The sequence below is a fragment of the Neodiprion pinetum genome, chromosome 4 (assembly GCF_021155775.2).
Source record: "Neodiprion pinetum isolate iyNeoPine1 chromosome 4, iyNeoPine1.2, whole genome shotgun sequence".
Taxonomy (NCBI): domain Eukaryota; kingdom Metazoa; phylum Arthropoda; class Insecta; order Hymenoptera; family Diprionidae; genus Neodiprion; species Neodiprion pinetum.
Window position 1 is genome coordinate 26,390,607 of NC_060235.2, and position 9,906 is coordinate 26,400,512.

The 9,906-nt window shown below is 37.1% G+C and overlaps 1 protein-coding gene across 1 annotated transcript in view; it reads left to right on the forward strand.

The window, feature by feature from the left end:
• ken (ken and barbie) overlaps positions 1-196 on the forward strand; it is a 31,931-nt gene extending 31,735 nt beyond the window's left edge. The window contains exon 6 of the mRNA XM_046623914.2: positions 1-196. This exon is cut by the window's left edge and continues 8,182 nt beyond it. The gene's annotated coding sequence lies outside the window, so the exon portion shown is untranslated.
• Positions 197-9,906: the final 9,710 nt, after the last annotated feature.

Below are 9,906 nucleotides of genomic sequence, written 5' to 3' on the forward strand. Positions count from 1 at the left end.
GTTTGGCATTTAAATACGTCCATTGTTCGGCAACAAAGAACAACAAGCTTGAAGCGAAAATTTGTATCGCAAAAAAGAGAATGAGAAAGGAATATATAAGAGGGGGGTAGAAGAAAGGAAACAAAAAATATAAAAAAAAAAAACCTATGTCGGTGATAAAAATTATTGTACAATGCTTGTGTAAAGCGTTAGTTTAGTGTATGTAATATGATGCAAATGCAGAAGAAGCTGAAATAAAAAAGGGAAGAAAAAAAAATGAATGATCGATTTGAAGAAGCAAAAAATATAAAAATGATGAAACGATAATTTCAAGAAACGTAAAAAAAAAAAAAACAACAACATTCTCGTGTCGCATTTCTGTATAAATTTGAATAAAACTTGGTATAGATAACGGCTAATCTCGCACTGATCTTCACCACTATATGTATATGTGTATAAGTATTATAACGTACCCGTATATCGCTGATACGAAAATATTCGTACGTGCATGTTTTTTTATATGGTGTTTTCAAGAATTTTCGAGAATCTGGTAAAATGTTGTTTGTGTAACTTGACACTGAACGATGAAGAGTAACGGGTCATTTGACGGAGACACATATTATACGCGGATGCCTACGAGCTCTGAAGTAGTCGCGTTTGTACCGCACGCTGCCGGCCTACGTAATAACGTTATCTCAGACCGAAAATTTCAAAATCACGAAATTTATAATACTGCTGTGCGAGCATGTGCCGCCGGAGTTACGGAATTATATTTCAGAGCGTGTGCGGTGCTAAATTAGGAAATCCTACTACTGTTGCGCGTGTATATTATGCACTTATATGTACTCGCGAATCGCATTGAATACTCGAATACGTATGTTTATTTATTTTTATTTATTTATTTTTTTTTTTTTTGAACAAAACATGGAAGGAAAAAATATTTCCACTCAATCACGGAGACAACGGGATTTTGATATATTTACATATGTACTCGAAGAGTTTCGTTACACTCAATCGGGCTATAAGCCAAGATTTGAGTTGAGCTTGCCGAATGAAGGAATTACAGATTCGTATTTATACTGAAATTAGACCCAATTGTTCAGGAAACAAAAAAATAGGCCGAAAATTAATACTTTTGATAATCTTATCACGAAATAAATTCGCTGAAAGACTTTTTTCTTCATCATGTTGGCATCGCCCAATAATTACTCGGCTACGGCAGAAAAGACGAGCTGATTCGTTAATGGCTATGTAGAAAATAGTATTCTGATTAAAATGAGTTGTCGTAGAGTGAGATCGAAAGAGTTTATTACATTTTTAACACTTTGAAGACAATTGATAGGAAGCTTCGATATTTATAAGGCTTTCGTTTATAATTTCAATACTTTATACTTATTTGTTTCCAAAGAAAATTTCGTACCTTACGAACATCACATTTTGACGAATACTCCGGTGAGAAGAAATTATACGCCAAACTAGAATAAAGTGCGGTTCGTTGGTAATTGTAGAAAATATTCGGAAATCGCAAGAAGATTGTCCAAAAGCGTGGACTATTTTGGAAAGTCGTTGAAAATCGTAGTATTTTGCATAGAAGATTGCAAATGTCTACAAAAAATGATTACCCTACAAAAAATGATCTCCCCTACAGCATTTTTTCCAGCTCTGACTCGATGAAAAACATTTTTTGGAGTTTTATTCTCATGTTTCACTTATCTCATATTTTGTCCAAGCTTCGCCTGAAACAAATGTCATTCGCAACACGTGTAGTATTAATTATATCGGTACCTAATCCTCGTTTAATTTGCCGAAGAAGAGCGACGGATGTTTCATTCGGTGATTTTTTATTGCAAGCAACATTGTCGCGAAACTTGGCCAAACCCCCTATTGAATATGCATCAATCGAATGAATAATTTAACCCATTCACTTTTTCTTCGTATAGTTCTGCCTTTTTTAAATATGTACATACGCAGTCCATTCCATGTTAACTCGACCAGGTCCTGATCCTCACATTTGTTCCGATGCTTTTTTATTTTTTTTTTAGTGTAGTCGGACCTCAAAAACACCTGAACTAATTTCATGACATTTTTATGACAAATCCTCTATGGTCAATGACTGTTGAAGATCGTGAAAGAACGACCATATTGTTAAATCTCAATGAAAAGAAATACCAAAGAAGCTGGATTTTTTTTCGATATTTTTAGCACAAGACCCGTACAAACACACACCTACCAGGTGTCTAAACATCTAGAACATTTTTATTCGTCCAAAGCGTTATTGATAAACAAAACATCGATTTCCCATAGTAATTATTCAAATTAAATCTCATATGTTTTCCGGTTACAGCAAAGTCCTTTATGCGATACATGAAAGATGATGCAAGTAATATTCTTTGGACCACCTAGATATACGAGTTCATTATTATTATTGAATAAGTGTGGAAAATTAAGATTCCGTTACATTGTGAATATTTTCAAAGAAATTTTGTTCCTCAGACGAACAGAAAAACGTCAACGAGTAAAATAAAGGTCAAGTGTTCGTTTATTTTTTACGTCACTTTACGTTAATAATTATGTACAAACAACTTGTTAATCAAAGTAAGATAAAGTGTCTCTGGGTTTCGAAAAAAGAAACCTGCGTCTTACAAAGAAAGAAAATTTACTTACACCTTTTTAAAGAGCATGTATAGAAATGCTGGTTTTGTTTGCGAAATCTTCATTTCTAAAAAATTGTAGTATTCGTTGCAAAATTTGGCAATACGTAGTACGATCGTATTTGGTCATGTATTTATTTTAACTAACCGCCACGTCAAGCGTCAAGAAATTCGAAATGGTATTACGAAAAACAAACTGATTTAAATAAAAGGAGAAAAAGAAAACGAGTATTAAAAAAAAACAACACACCGAGAAAAGGAGATTATATCTCGCTCCGGATTCTGACCGAATCTTCCTGTCTCTTTTCCTCTGTCAATTTCACACATATCTATATCTTTCCGTACCTCACCAGTCGATATAAGCCAATCACCTCTTATTATATGTACCCGGAAAAGAGATCTTGCACGTCATTCAGCCTGCTGGCTACTCCGTACTACATTACATCTACGATATTCTTTCGGCCAATACTGCAGACTGCCTGATTTTTACACAAGAGGCTGCAAGAACCGCGGCACGTATATCAGAAGGATGGGCATCTCGGTATAAACCTTCTCTAACGGTCCGAGTTTTACTCTTGCGAAGAGAAAAAAAGAAAAAGAAACTAAAACGTCAAGTAAAAGAAGAAGAAGAAGAAGAAGAAGTAGAAGTAGAAGGAATAAAAAAACTATTAGACCCGTTATGATGGACGGTGCTCGTTCCATCAGCCGAGGATGCTGCTAAAGTACGTCACGAGGCTCGTTCGCCCGTGCAGCGTGGTGAATAATAACCTATTGTACATATTTGAGCGGAGTTAAATCGAAGAAAAAGAAAAAAAGAAAAATGATTTTTCAAAACGAAAAGAACCGCACAATCAGGAATGAAAAACGAAACGAAAAACTGCGTCGTATAAGAATAAGAAAGCAAAAAATTGGGTGGGTAGATGGTGGAAAAAAATAATGACTAGACGCCTTGCGAAAGGCGCCTAGCTGTGGCATTCGATCGCGTCTGCCGTTTGATCGACTGATTTATACTCGACCGTCATGCCTGCAGACCAAGAACGCAAGCGATACGGTTATACTAGGAGTTTTCAGTGAAACTTGTTGCTCACAACTTGCGGATAAGCAGGCGAAACTGCGTTGGCAAGAACTTAATTGGCGGGTGATACGCGTTCCGTCAGCCAAATGGGGATAACTTTTCGGAAGTCGTCACCTTTTCGGCACCTCGAATGCAGCTTCGGTTGCCTATCTGCAAATGCTGAGCAGCAAGTTTCACAGAAAACTCTTTGCATTTACGTTGTAAATTTTCAATTTCGTTGCTGCATGAAATCGACGATCAGTCGTTCGGCTCTGCAACGAACAAGCGAATTTCCAGGTTCATCTTTTAAAATCACTTGTATGTTCGAAGAGCGTCGGCTCCCACTTACAATCGGACGTGGATGTTGTAAATAGCTTGTGTGGATGTGGAGATTTTTGTGCGGCGATTAACACGTTTTTGTCGTTGATTTTTTTTCTCGCATTTTGTTAAACTCGCATAAATTCTAGAAAGTATGTCATACGGTAAATTTTACAGGAAATTGCAAATTTTGCCTCAATTTAACTGTGTCGACGAAAAAGCGTACCTTTTCTCTCTAGCCCGGGAAAATTATCAACACATCTGATCTGATGTTTAACAATAGATAATTTATAGATCCATTTAGATCCATGATATTTCGAATTAAAAAACTAGAAAACCGTTCAAAGCAAGGAAATGGGATTTAAATGTCAGAATTATTGCTCGACTGTAAAAATTTTTTTTTGATTCCGGTCACTTCTCTACTTTGGGTTGTATGGTTAGCAAAGAACTTCATAATTCACTGTCGTACTGATCGTAAGATTTGACAAATCGTTGTGCTATTTTGAAATGGTTTGAGGGCAATTAGCGATGAAAGGATGATCTTAATTTTGAACCAATTTTGGCAGGTGAAATTAAAAGAAACCCGAGTCGACGTATCATTAAAATGTCGACAAATCATTGATTACTAACATTTGCGAAAGAAGGAGATAAAAAAATGTATTTTTCTTCTGCAAAATTAATGTTACTTCTCAGTGATTCATTTTATCAATAGGTGCTATATTTGTTAAAAGTGTATTTACATTGAAAGAACTATATAAATCATAAATATTTCGTGTACTGAGTGAAATGCTTCGAAATTGATGGTATTATTTGATAAAAAAAATGATCTTCGGTTTTGATAAAATCGCAAATTATGGTTATTGAATACAGATTTTTCGAGATCCTCTCGGTTCGTGAAATATTATTTAAAATATACTCCGAATTAGGCGACCCTCAACCTTGTGACAATATTCGAGTACAGGTTTTACCAGACATACACAATTCGATCAACAAATTTTTTTATTATGGGCCGGTTAACGATGGGAGAAATTTTCCATATATTATACAGACTTGGCACCCTGCTCGCCTGTGAGGCATTTCGAAGTTCAAGGTCAGCAGGTATCCACCCAGACTGAAATAATCTTCCCGGGCGGGATGTACGTATAGAAGCGAATTCGCGAGGGTATGCAAGCCGGTTCTCGGGACGAATTACCGAGCAATCAATCCTCGGCTACGACTTAATCGAAGCCTCCCTGCACTGCACATTCTCATAGAGACGGGCCCAAACGAGCGGCCATTTAATTTCATAAGGGATCCCGTTATCAGCAGATGCGTACGTACCGTTGGCGCCTTCAGCATCCTCGCCGAGGTCCGATTTAATCGATCTTTCACTAGCTCTTCTATTTTCAACCGCGTAACGTGTCTGCAGTTATTTACGGTTCGCATTTACGAACTAGGTGCGGTAGGATAGGTATGTTAACGCGTTTTTTTTATACACCAAAATTGTAGACTACATGTGTACGCAGGTGCGTTTATTACGGCGCTAAACCCATCTACATGACGCGGATGAGAAAAAAATTAATCGATCATATCCAAGATGCAACAACAGATAAACACCGCTTCTAGTATATTTTTATCTTTTTTTACATCGTCATTTCTCTGAGCGTTCAATTCTGTAGATACGATCTGAGAACACGGACGATAAAAATGGAGCATTCATTCGTCTCAATATATTTCCTGTTCATTTATCCATGTAATCTGATTCATCGATCGTAATGAGATATCTTATGCGGTGTTATCGATTGGTCAACCTTGAAGAAGAAAATCCTTAGAAACAACATCTTCTTGGGTGCTAATTGAGGATTGTTAGATATACGGAGGCGAGTTAGTTTTGACCTGAAGAAAAAATACACTAGATACAACGGCGTTGTAATTGTATATTCGAAGTGCCCAATTTTTCAAATTAAAAAGATCGACGACATTAACGAAGATTCAAATCTTCCGATGAATGAATAAGGTCTCATCGAGTTCCCACGATTATTAACAAAATTTTGTTACGACGACGGCTTGCTTGCACAGTTGCATCACATCGAGAGAGTGAAGAATATTTCGATTCACCGCGGTTCATCGTTGCCGAACAAAACTTCGTGAGTGACTGCAAGTGCTGTGTGTAAATCGGTAGTTTCTCAGATGCATGTTGACTTTTGTAGTACTCATGTACTTGAAAAATCCATGACGAACAACTGTCACTTGTTGAGTCGTCTTTGAATCTTCATTATTCCATACTTGCTAGTCAACCAGCCGAAAAACCAGTACCCGCTTACTCTTTAAACATTCGCCGGAGTGTAGTCACAAACAGAGTTGAAATGAAATGGAGATCTTAGCACATCCCGTGGAATACAAGGCGTGTGTTCTTTGCTCAAACGAACATGTCAGCTGCGGATTACACTTGCAATTCTAGTTGTTAAATTTTTATATTTGTTAGCTACGAAGATCTCTAATGAAAAATGCAAAAATAAAAAATACTCTTAAAGAAAGGCTCAAATATCGATGCTCCCTTTCTTTTAGTGAAAATTATTTTGAATCAAATTTTATTTCACTCGAAAAATTGTTTAGGAGAAAAATTAGCGTTGCAAGAGTTTTTTCGCGGATTTGATTCCTCATATCCTTCGATAAACCATTTCTCGTCGGTTGAACGTAGGGTTCTGAAAACAAAAACTGATGCGAGTAGTTATCATCAATCATCCATATTTTCGACAAATAACCTGGTAAAAAAAAACAAATGTTTTTTTCAAACATCTCACATTCATACGAAAAGAAACGGCAAAGAATATGAGGCATCGAAAGAAAGAATTCGGCCGTCGCGTCGTTGGGTGAAAATCCTTGCAACACGAATTTTGGCATCCAAACATTTTTTGACGTGATACGAACTTTGACTGAGAAACAATCCAATTTTGAATCATGCTAATTTTCCCCAAATAATCTCCACCAGGCCCCTAATGTGCATCTCGATAAGCACGCTGCGTGCCAGCTTCGCGAAGAGTGATTCTTCCCAGCCACCGCGTATAGATCAGCATGGTTTATAGCACGAGGAACATACGTGTAGCTATCGGGATACGATGGAGAAGGGGTTCTATCGCGTTAGCAGCACTACGTGCTGGGCCTAGGCAAGGCCCGTAAGACGGCGGAGATGGTCTCCTGGCGAAGGAAGTCGCAGGGCCCCGCGTGTTTAACTTTAGCTTACACGCACACACGGATAGACAAACACATCGGCGAGGCTTCCCGCTAGTTTTTATGCAAGTTGCACAAGAGAGTTCAATAGCCATTGGAGAACATCACCTTTTTACGGGATAACCGTAGACGGGATAAAGGCCCTTTTAAGACGATGCCAAAGACGCGTGCAGCTCTTGCTCTCGAGAGCTATCGGCTTCCCCGGCTAGAACCGCACGCAGCCTACGTAATTATATTCTCTCTATAGCACCGCGATAAAACGAGGCGCGGAGCTTAAACAAAGGCGGAATCGTGACGGAACGGACGATCGATTTCCATCAATCGGGTTTAATGAGATTCCGGCCCTTGGAGGAGGGGCATTGAAGAATTTGTAGAAAAAAAAAAACGATAAATCAGATGCTACTTCCAATTCGAGATAACATTTTTTTTTAAATAAACTCTACACTGGGAAAAAATTCATTTACTACAGCGGTTACCAGGATTTTGGTATTATTATAATAATATCGTTTAAATATTGCCGCAATTTAAAAAAAATTTGGTACCAATATAAACTATTTATACTTCGATTACAGTTCTTAGTATTGGTTATTGAAACATTAAATCTGTTTATTCAGATTAGTACGGTTTTTCAGTTAAATAAGGACTTAATACCAATCCGTTATTCCACCAATATCAAACTATTGCAATAGTTATAGAGAATTATTAAGGAGAATAGTAGTTTTTTTGATTATTGTTAGAAAATTCAATTTTATTTTGTACCCAGAACAATATTTTTAGTTCTGGTTAAAAATGAATCAAGTACTGTACAGTAATTCGTAAGTCGGAATTTTTTTCCGCATAGCGGATCATTCAGGGTAAAAAATGTGTTTTCATTAAAAGGCGGATATTTTTATTTAAAATAGGTTTTCTTGTCATAAATATGACTGAAGCATTTGAGATTAAAAATATCTTTTAAAGACTAGGTAATTAGATGTGTTTTTGAATTTACCGTATTTTTTACAGCGTGAACTCAGGTAGCTGATTTTTCAGACCAGAATTTGATCGAAAATCATTCTCGATGCAGATGTGAAATGAAAACAATATGACAGCCGAAAGATAACCGTAAGTCACCAAAAGTCAACTTAAGTAATCAAAAACGACGAGAAATTGCCGAAAAATTTCACTTCAACTGATTAATAGAGAAACACGAATCTACTTATCGCACTGAATGAATTTACATTTAATCGTCACGTACAGCGTTGAACTTATATGAACAATAAGCAAATACCAGAAACAGGCAACGAACGGCTAAAAATTCAGGTCAATTTCAGTTTTTATCCGGAATTGGTTAAGATTATATTCAACTTGATGTTACAAATTTTTGGCACGGAAAGTATTATTTTGTGAGATTTTTTTTTCCATTTAAGACACAGTTGTATAAAAATAGTTCTATACATGTAAATATATTGCGAACGATTTTACAAAATTTCTTGAAATTGTCAAAATGATGTCTTGTTCTGCCAATTTTCGACTGATGATTATAAATTATTGCTAAAAAATCGAGTCACCTGATTTTACCGAAGAAATTGAAAAATTCTTCATTTTGTCGAAGATAATATATTACAGTCGCGATGCGATTCGAGTTTCGCTCTAAATGTATTCCAATTCCACTTCTGACGGGCTAAATCGGTTCCTGGGAGAAAACATCCTCAGAACTTGACTGCGCGACGGAAAATGGTATTTCAGAAACGTTGCTTCGTATGAAAAAAGAAAAAAGAAAAAAAAAATCGAAGTGATAACTTGTGATAATAACTTGTGGTTAGTCGTGCTATAAAAATGTTAATGTCGACTGTAAAATATTCAGAAGAATAGCGCGACGGGACAATTTATGTTGGCCACATATTTAGCCTAGTGGAATCCGAGTTAATTTTCTTATTCTCTTTGTCTTTCTACTTTTTGTTTTCCACTAATAATATACTTTTTGAATTCCTTACTCGGAAGGACGCGAAGTATGGCTGCAACTTTTTAGACATGTGTTTTTTTTTCAGAATTCACCGTTTTGCGATCCGTCACGATTTGTGAGAATTTTAATCGACACTCAGATATATATCATTGCAGCGCTGGCTGTTTTGTTCAGGAATTAAGTATACATGATACGACCAGCGAGGAAGGGAAACAACTTCTCTCTGTGTTTTCTGCGCCGTATGATAATTATTCGGCTCAATGCAGGGGAACGTTGGCTATTTTAATCCTTTCCATGTGTGCACAGGTATGCCTGTGTTCCATACAGCGTACAATCCCTGTTTCGCCCCTCTCTCGTCGTTAGCAGACTCGCGCTAAACGTCCCCTTCCGCAATTCTCCAGGAATTTCTATGAATTCCCCCCCTGCGGTGTATCCGTTTTGCGTATTTGTTTTATCGAGACGAAGTATGACCGAGGCGTTTAGATCGGGCTTGCATACGTATACACGGACAGCGTGGTTGGTAGTGGTTTTTTTCTTCATCCTTTTCATCGGTCACAAAACCATTCCGACCGACGAGATATTCTCCTTTTATGGGAAAGATGGTAAGAAAATTTCTTATTTAAATAACGGGTGTTAACCGCGTGACTTTTGGCAGAAGTGGTTATGTATACCTATCCGTACACGCCCCGTCATCATCACGGAGCTGATCCGCATTCAAAATCAAACTCGAAGGCTTAAATAACGGGCGAAAA